This window comes from Arachis stenosperma, chromosome 4, assembly GCF_014773155.1.
Source record: "Arachis stenosperma cultivar V10309 chromosome 4, arast.V10309.gnm1.PFL2, whole genome shotgun sequence".
NCBI lineage: Eukaryota > Viridiplantae > Streptophyta > Magnoliopsida > Fabales > Fabaceae > Arachis > Arachis stenosperma.
Genome location: NC_080380.1, coordinates 17,648,771 through 17,657,830, shown reverse-complemented (window position 1 = coordinate 17,657,830; position 9,060 = coordinate 17,648,771). Strand labels below are relative to the sequence as shown.

Sequence of the window (9,060 nt, the reverse complement as noted above, 5' to 3'; positions counted from 1 at the left end):
GCACTGTGGGCTTCAAATTTGGGGATTAAGGTTTTAATTTCAATTAAGGGACCAAATTGATTCAAGAGAGTTTATTCTGCCACATCAGCTAGCCGTTGTAATGCCCACGTGTCACTAAGCTTGCCAACTCAGCCTTCCGGTTGCTCCAGCTGGCCAGAAATTGCCGGAAGGACAACTTTGAGTCCCGGAGTGCAAGTTCGGGGATGAATTTGAGGAACTTTTAAGTTCAGGGACTACTATGAGGCTCGAGTACAACTTCAGGGACTACATTGAGGCTTAACTCGAGTTTATTTTTACTCTTTTCAGGCTTCTCGATTAATACTCCTTTCACTTTTACTTGTAATTATGTATAAAAAATCCCCCTTGAGAGTCGTACCACCTTATTATCATTGACTTATGACTCGAGCATAAGGATTTGAATATTAGGGTGTTACATTTGGTTGACTTGAATATCATTTTAAACTCATATTATGTCATGTAATCAACAAAATAATAGAGATGTATATGGCTGGTATTTCGGTGTATATCAAGCGAATTCGAGTGTAACTGGTGCTGTAGTCGTTTCCCTAGTGTAACTAGAAACAGAATATTGTCCTTGTTCTTCTAGTGTCATTTTATGCATGTTTGGTTGACTTGAATATAACTTTGAACTCATATTAGGTTATGTAATCTAAAAAATAATAGAGGTGTATATGGCTGGTATTTAGGTGAATTTTAAGTGAATTCAAGTGTAACTGGTGCAACAGGATATTGTCCTTATGCTTCTGGTGTCATTTTATGCATATTTAATTGACTTGAATATCATTTTGAACTCATATTATGTCATGTAATTAACAAAATAATAGAGGTGTATATGGCTGATATTTCGTTGTATATGAAGTGATTTCGACTGTAACTGGTGATGTTGTTATCTATTAACCTTATTCCTTACAATAAAAATGGCAAGCCAGAATCCTGCTGCACCAAAATATAATGTAAGCACATATATCTTAGACCAACTCAATTTTTCCTTGTATAAATATAGTTTATTTACATGATTCTCCTTAGTTTACAGAAAACTCATAATTTGAGATGCTCGACAAGACTCCTTCATGATAAGTTCCAAAACATGAGCAATGAAAAGAAGGCCATCGTCTGGGAATTGAGATTTGATGGTTTGATGCACATCCCTCTCATGAATGTGCCGCAGAAGCTCTTGAATGGCATATTCCTTTGATTTGATGAGAAACACAATGGACACCTGGTACGGTGTATTGATCATCAACAAGGAAAATACAGGAGCTGTCCTTGACTTGAATGCATTTGGTAACCGATTACACAAACTTTTATACTTGCATTGTTTGTAATCTATTCTTTATAATATATTCTTTTGAACTAATATTATGTCATGTAATAAAAAAAATAATAGAGGTGTATATAGCTAGTATTTCAGTGTATTTCAAGTGTAATTGATGATCTTGTTTTGCTGCTTTTGTAAGGATGCTCTTTCCAAGTAAAGTTAATTTTAAAGAGTTTACTGAGGAGGACAAGGAAGTTTATATAAGCTTACAAGGAAAAACATTGAAGCAATTGACAAACTTGATGATGGAGATCAGTGTTGATGGTGACGAAGATCGGCTTAAGTTCAAGAGGACGTTCATCCTCTACATCCAACTGTCGTTCTTGTTGTTGACAATAATAAACAAGGTTTCTCCCATCCACATGCCGCCAATTTTTTGTGTGGACACCATACGAGAGCGGAATTGGGGTGGTCATATCCTCAACTTCCTCATCAAGGGCATAAGTGAGCACATTGATAAACCGCAATTTTACGGTTTATTTTGTATTGAATTGAGTGGATTTTATCTATTATTCTCACACTTATGCATATAATTCGCATGTTTAAAATTTTCCTTCCTAATTTTGTGCTATGATTGAAAACATGCTTCTTTGGCCTTAAATTTGCTAATTTTAATTCTCTCTTATTACCATTCGATGCCGTGATATGTTTGCTAAGTGTTTTCAGGATTTATAGGATAGGAATGGCTTAGAGGATGGAAAGAAAGCATGCAAACGTGGGAGGAACACAAGAAACGAGGAATTTCAGAAGCTGGTAGCGACGCGCACGCGTGGCTGACGCATACGCGTGACAGAGCGTCACGTGCTGCATTAAACAAAAGAAGCTAGGGGCGATTTTTGGGCTGATTTTGGCCCAGTTTTAGGCCCGAAAATACTGATTAGAGGCTGCAAAGTGAAGTTGGAAGGGGAACCATTCATTCACACAATTTTAGATTTTAGATTTTAGATTTTAGATGTAGATTTTATATTTTAGATTTTAGATGTAGGGTTTCTTCTTTCAATTTCTCTTTAGGTTCATGTTCAATCTTCCTTTAATTTAGTTTTGTCTTAGTTTTATTTGTTTAAGCACTTTACTTCATCTTCTTCTCTTGTTAATTTCCCTTTTTCGTCATTTTTATGTTTATGAGCTCTTGTTACATTTGATTTTTGTTAATGCAATTTAGGTTTTCCATGTTTATTATTACTCTCTTTAATTGTTAGTCATGGATGCTTGCAATTGGTTATTTAGATTTAATATTCCTTACTAATTTTCTATGTTCTTATTTTGTGCCTTCCAAGTGTTTGATAAAATACTTAGTTGGATTTTAATTTAGATTTTTATGTTCTTGACTTGGATTGATCATTTAGAGACTCTTGAGTTATCAAAAGTCTTTTGTTGATTGATGATTGAAGATTGCCGGTTAGCTTGAACTTCACCAAAGCTAGTCTCTCTCTATGAGTTGACTAGGACTTGTGAACTCAAGTTAATTGTATGCACTTGACCTTCCTCCATTGGTTAGAGGTTAACTAAGTGAAGGCAATTCACATTTACCATTACAATGGATGATGATAATAAGGATATGACTTCTAATTCTCAATCCTTGCTAAGAGCTTTCTTAGTAATTAATTTATTTTTCTCGCAATCTATATTTTCTTGTTCCTTATTTCAAAAACCCAAAAATATACTTTCCCATAACCAATAATAAACATACTTCCCTGTAATTCCTTGAGAGACGACCCGAGGTTTAAATACTTCGGTTAATTTTATTGGGTTTGTATTTGTGACAAACAATCTAAACATTGATTGAGGTTTCATTGTCGGTTTAGAACTATACTTGCAATGCGATTGATGAGCGGATAATTTGTACGCTTTTTGGCATTGTTTTTAGTATGTTTTTGATATGATATAGTTAGTTTTTAGTATATTTCTATTAGTTTTTAGTTAAAATTCACTTTTCTGGACTTTACTATGAGTTTGTGTGTTTTTCTGTGATTTCAGGTATTTTCTGGCTGAAATTGAAGGTTCTGAGCAAAAATCTGATCCAGAGACTGAAAAGGACTGCAGATGCTGTTGGATTCTGACCTCCCTACACTCGAAGTGGATTTTCTGGAGCTACAGAAGCCCAATTGGCGCGCTCTCAACGGCGTTGGAAAGTAGACATCCTGGGCTTTCCAGAAATATATGATAGTCCATACTTTGCCCAAGATTTGATGGCCCAAACCGGCGTTCAAAGTCACCTCAAGAAATCCCAGCGTTAAACGCTGGAACTGGCACCCAAATGGGAGTTAAACGCCCAAACTGGCATAAAAGCTGGCGTTTAACTCCAAGAAGAGTCTCTACACGAAATTGCTTCAGTGCTCAGCCCAAACACACACCAAGTGGGCCCGGAAGTGGATTTTTATGTCATTTACTCATTTCTGTAAACCTTAGGCTACTAGTTATCTATAAGTAGGACCTTTTACTATTGTATCAAAGGACTTTGGTAGCTATCTTCGTTTTATGCTATCTTAGATCATTGGGAGGCTGGCCATTCGGCCATGCCTAGACCTTATGCTTATGTATTTTCAACGGTGGAGTTTCTACACACCATAGATTAAGGTGTGGAGCTCTGCTGTACCTCGAGTATTAATGCAATTACTATTGTTCTTCCATTCAATTCCGCTTGTTCTTGTTCTAAGATATCACTTGTTCTTCAACTTGATGAATGTGATGATCCGTGACACTCATCATCATTCTCACCCATGAACAAGGTGACTGACAACCACTCTTGTTCTACAAAGCAACAAGGCCCTAGTGTTTATCTCTTGGATTCCTGATAACACGATGCATGGTTGATCGCCTGACAACCGAGTGCTCGCCTGACAAACGAGCCAGCCATTCCGTGAGATCAGAGTCTTCGTGGTATAGGCGAGAACTGATGGCGGCATTCAAGAGAATCCGGAAGGTCTAACCTTGTCTGTGGTATTCTGAGTAGGATTCAATGATTGAATGACTGTGACGTGCTTCAAACTCCTGAAGGCGGGGCGTTAGTGACAGACGCAAAAGAATCACTGGATTCTATTCCGGCCTGATTGAGAACCGACAGATGGATAGCCATGCCGTGACAGGGTGCGTTGAACATTTCCAATGAGAGGATGGGAGGTAGCCACTGACAACGGTGAAACCCTTGCATAAGCTTGCCATAGAAAGGAGTAAGAAGGATTGGATGAAGACTGTAGGAAAGCAGAGAGACGGAAGGGAAGGCATCTTCATGCGCTTATCTGAAGTTCCTACCAATGAATTACATAAGTATCTCTATCTTTACCTTTATGTTATTTTCGTTCATCACCATATACATTTGAGTCTGCCTGACTAAGATTTACAAGATGACTATAGCTTGCTTCATAGCAACAATCTCCGTGGGATCGACCCTTACTCACGTAAGGTATTACTTGGACGACCCAGTGCACTTGCTGGTTAGTTGTGCGAAGTTGTGTAATGTCATGGAATTGAACCACCAAGTTTTTGGAGTTCATGACCGGGGATTATGAGAGTTGTGAAAAGTATTGTTCACAATTTCGCGCACCAAGTTTTTGGCGCCGTTGCCGGGGATTGTTTGTGTATGGACAACTGACGGTTCATCTTGTTGCTTAGATTAGGTATTTTTTTTTTCGAAATTCTTGAAGATGAATTCTAGAGTTTCATGATGATTTGTTGAAATCTGGCTGGCTGAGAAGCCATGTCTAATCTCATTGGACCGAGGTTTCAACTTATCATCACAAGAGCTTGTTGATTTTTATCAATCTTGCTTTTGGAGCAGTGATCTGCTAAGGCTTGGCTGGCCTTTGGCCATGTCTAGTGTTTTGGACTGAAGCTTTCTTTGAAAGCTTGGCTGGCTGTGAAGCCATGTCTAATTCCTGGACCGGAGTCTTAGACTAGCATTGCACTGATTCCTGGAATTCTCATTAAGAATTTTGATATCTTTTTCCACTTAATTTTCGAAAAACACAAAAAAAAATTATAAAATCATAAAAACCAAAAATATTTGATGTTTCTTGCTTAAGTCTAGTGTCTCATCTTAAGTTTGGTGTCAATTGCATGCATTCATTCATGTGTCTTAAGGATCTTCAAGTAATTCTTGATGATTTTTGTGTTCTAATCTTTGAATTCAATTGGCTTGAGTGTTTATGTGTCTCATATAGTGTCAGTAGTATACAAACTGCTAAGTTTGGTGTCTTGCATGCATTGTTATTTGATTCTTGTTGCATTTTGATTATTAAAAAAATCCAAAAATATTTTTAATTTGTGTCTTTTCAAGTCAATAATACAAGAATTGAAGATTCAGAACATGCTGCAGAGGAATTATACAGAAAAAGCTGAGCATTCAAAAATGCCCAGTGAAGAAGACAGACTGGCGTTTAAACGCCAGCCAGGGTACCTGGTTGGGCGTTTAACGCCCCAAAAGGGTGCATTTTGGGCGTTAAACGCCAGAATGGATACCATTCTGGGCGTTTAACGCCAGGATGGTGCTAGGGGGAAGATTTTGTTTTCAAATCAATTTTTTTCAAGTTTTCAAAGTTTTTCAAAATCAAATCTTTTTCAAATCATATCTTTTCAATCAAATGTTTTCAAAATCAATTTCTTTCCTTTTTCAAAAATACTTACTAACAATTAATGATTTGATTGAACATCTCAAATTTGTTGCCTTTTCTGTTGAGAAAGGTTTAATGTTTGAATCATATCTTTTCTTGTTAGGCAAGTTACTAATTTTCAAAATCAAATCTTTTAAAATTGTTTTCAAATCATATCTTCTCAATCACACATTTTTTTTAAACCCAATCATATCTTCTCAACCACATCTTTTTCAAAATAGTTTTCAATCAAATCTTTTTAACTTCTAAATTCAAAATCTTTTTCAAAAATCACTTGATTTCTTTTCCACTTTGAATTTTCGAAAATTATCAATCAATTTTTAAAATGTTTTTGACATCTTTCTAATTAATTTTCGAAAATTCTCTTCCCCTCTTTTCACATCCTTCTATTTATGGAGTACTACTCCTTCTTAATGCACAATTCGAACTCTATCTAATCAAGTTCGAATTCTCCTACCTCCTTCTTCTATTTTTCTTTTCCTCTGACACTTCAAGGAATCTCTATACTGTGACATAGAGGATTCCACATTTTCTTGTTCCCTTCTCTTTCTTATGAGCAGGAGCAGAGACAAAGGCATTCTTGTTGAAGCTGACCCTGAACCTGAGAGGACCTTGAAGAGAAAGCTAAGAGAAGCCAAAGCACAACTCTCTTTAGAGGACCTGACCGAATTCTTCAAAGAAGAAGAAGACATGGCAGCCGAAAACAACAACAATGCCAACAATGCAAGGAAGGTGCTGGGTGACTTTACTACACCTACTCCCGACTTCTATGGGAGAAGCATCTCTATCCCTGCCATTGGAGCAAACAACTTTGAGCTTAAGCCTCAATTAGTTTCTCTAATGCAACAGAATTGCAAGTTCCATGGACTTCCAATGGAAGATCCTCATCAGTTTTTAGCTGAGTTCTTGCAAATCTGTGACACAGTCAAGACTAATGGGGTTGACCCTGAGGTCTACAGACTGATGCTATTCCCTTTTGCTGTAAGAGACAGAGCTAGAATATGGTTGGACTCACAACCTAAAGATAGCCTGGACTCTTGGGAAAAGCTAGTCAATGCCTTCTTGGCAAAGTTCTTTCCACCTCAAAAATGGAGTAAGCTTAGAGTGGAAGTCCAAACCTTCAGACAGAAGGATGGAGAATCCCTCTATGAAGCTTGGGAAAGATACAAACAATTAATCAGAAAATGTCCCTCAGACATGCTTTCTGAATGGAGCATCATAGGTATTTTCTATGATGGTCTCTCTGAACTATCCAAGATGTCTCTGGATAGCTCTGCTGGAGGATCTCTTCATCTGAAGAAGACGCCTACAGAAGCTCAGGAACTGATTGAAATGGTTGCAAATAACCAATTCATGTACACTTCTGAAAGGAATCCTGTGAACAATGGGACAAATCAGAAGAAAGGAGTTCTTGAGATTGATACTCTGAATGCCATACTGGCTCAGAACAAGATATTGACTCAACAAGTCAATTTGATTTCTCAAAGTCTGTCTGGAATGCAAAATGCACCAAGCAGTACTAAGGATGCTTCATCTGAGGAAGAAGCTTATGATCCTGAGAACCCTTCAATGGAAGAGGTGAATTACCTAGGAGAACCCTATGGAAACACCTATAATTCTTCATGGAGAAATCACCCAAATTTCTCATGGAAGAATCAAGAGAGACCTCAACAAGGTTTCAACAACAATAATGGTGGAAGAAACAGGTTTAGCAATGGCAAGCCTTTCCCATCATCTTCTCAGCAACAGACTGAGAGTTCTAAGCAGAATACCTCTGACTTAGCAACAATGGTCTCTGATCTAATCAAAACCACTCAAAGTTTCATGAATGAAACAAGGTCCTCCATCAGAAATTTGGAAGGACAAGTGGGTCAGCTGAGCAAGAAAGTTACTGAACTCCCTCCTAGTACTCTCCCAAGCAATACAGAAGAAAATCCAAAAGGAGAGTGCAAAGCCATAAACATGGCCGAATATGGAGAGGAAAGAGAGGAGGTGGACACCACTGAGGAAGACCTCAATGGGCGTGCACCACCCTCCTCTGAGTACCCCAATGAGGAACCATGGGAATCTGAGGCTCAAAATGAGACCATAGAGATTCCATTGGAATTACTTCTGCCATTCATGAGCTCTGATGAATACTCTTCCTCTGAAGAGGATGAGTATGTCACTGAAGAGCAAGTTGCTAAGTACCTTGGAGCAATCATGAAGCTAAATGACAAGTTATTTGGAAATGAGACTTGGGAAGATGAACCCCCTTTGCTCACCAAAGAACTGGATGACTTGTCTAGGCAGAAACTGCCTCAAAAGAGACAGGATCCTGGGAAGTTTTCAATACCTTGTACCATAGGCACCACGACCTTCAAGAAGGCCTTGTGTGACTTAGGGTCAAGTGTAAACCTCATGCCCCTCTCTGTAATGGAGAAGCTAGGGATCTTTGAGGTGCAAGCTGCAAAAATCTCACTAGAGATGGCAGACAACTCAAGAAAACAAGCTCATGGACTTGTAGAGAATGTTTTGGTTAAGATTGAAGACCATTACATCCCTACTGATTTCATAGTCCTAGAGACTGGGAAGTGCATGGATGAATCCATCATCCTTGGCAGACCCTTCCTAGCCACAGCAAAGGCTGTGATTGATGTTGATAGAGGTGAGTTGATTATTCAAGTGAATGAAGAATCCTTGGTGTTTAAGGCTCAAGGATATCCCTCTGTCATCATGGAGAAGGAGCATGAAGAGCTTCTCTCAATTCAGAGACAAACAGAGCCCCCACAGTCAAACTCTAAGTTTGGTGTTGGGAGGCCACAACCAAACTCTAAGTTTGGTGTTGAACCCCCACAGTCAAACTCTAAGTTTGGTGTTGGGAGGTTCCAACATGGCTCTGAGTATCTGTGAGGCTCCATGAGAGTCCTCTGTCAAGCTAATGACATTAAAGAAGCGCTTGTTGGGAGGCAACCCAATGTTTTATAATTATCTATTTCCTTTTGTTATTTTATCTTTTTTGTAGGTTGATGATCATAAGAAGTCACAAAATCAATGAAAAAAGCAAAAACAAAATGAAAAACAGGAAGAAAAACAGCACACCCTGGAGGAAGATGTTGCTGGCGTTCAAAC

At 38.2% G+C, this 9,060-nt stretch overlaps 1 non-coding gene across 1 annotated transcript; it reads right to left on the bottom strand.

The window, feature by feature from the left end:
- Positions 1-7,044: 7,044 nt before the first annotated feature.
- Positions 7,045-7,152, bottom strand: LOC130977545 (small nucleolar RNA R71). The gene has a single exon (XR_009085233.1). It is a non-coding gene; the product is annotated as a small nucleolar RNA R71 (small nucleolar RNA).
- Positions 7,153-9,060: the final 1,908 nt, after the last annotated feature.